We start from the raw sequence: 748 nt of genomic DNA, 5'->3' as shown, positions 1-748 counted from the left end.
CTCTCTCCCCCCCGCCTCTCTCTCTCCCCCCCGCCTCGCTCTCTCCTCCCCCCCCGCCTCTCTCTCTCTCCCCCCCCCGCCTCTCTCTCTCCCCCCCGCCTCTCTCTCTCCCTCCCCCCGCCTCTCTCTCTCCCCCCCGCCTCTCTCTCTCCCCCCCGCCTCTCTCTCTCCCCCCCCGCCTCTCTCTCTCCCCCCCCGCCTCTCTCTCTCCCCCCCCGCCTCTCTCTCTCCCCCCCCGCCTCTCTCTCTCCCCCCCCCGCCTCTCTCTCTCCCCCCCCGCCTCTCTCTCTCCCCCCCCGCCTCTCTCTCTCCCCCCCCGCCTCTCTCTCTCCCCCCCCGCCTCTCTCTCTCCCCCCCGCCTCTCTCTCTCCCCCCCCGCCTCTCTCTCTCCCCCCCCCGCCTCTCTCTCTCCCCCCCCGCCTCTCTCTCTCCCCCCCGCCTCTCTCTCTCCCCCGCCTCTCTCTCTCTCCCCCGCCTCTCTCTCTCTCTCTCTCTCTCCCCCCGCCTCTCTCTCTCTCTCTCTCCCCCCGCCTCTCTCTCTCTCTCTCTCTCTCCCCCGCCTCTCTCTCTCTCTCCCCTGCCTCTCTCTCTCTCTCCCCCCGCCTCTCTCTCTCTCTCCCCCCGCCTCTCTCTCTCTCTCTCCCCCCCGCCTCTCTCTCTCTCTCTCTCTCTCCCCCCGCCTCTCTCTCTCTCTCTCTCTCTCTCTCCCCCGCCTCTCTAGCTCGCTCCGGCCCCTCGCCCCCCTCCG

Source organism: Mobula birostris, chromosome X (assembly GCF_030028105.1).
Source record: "Mobula birostris isolate sMobBir1 chromosome X, sMobBir1.hap1, whole genome shotgun sequence".
Classification (NCBI taxonomy): domain Eukaryota; kingdom Metazoa; phylum Chordata; class Chondrichthyes; order Myliobatiformes; family Myliobatidae; genus Mobula; species Mobula birostris.
This window is presented reverse-complemented; position numbering follows the sequence as displayed.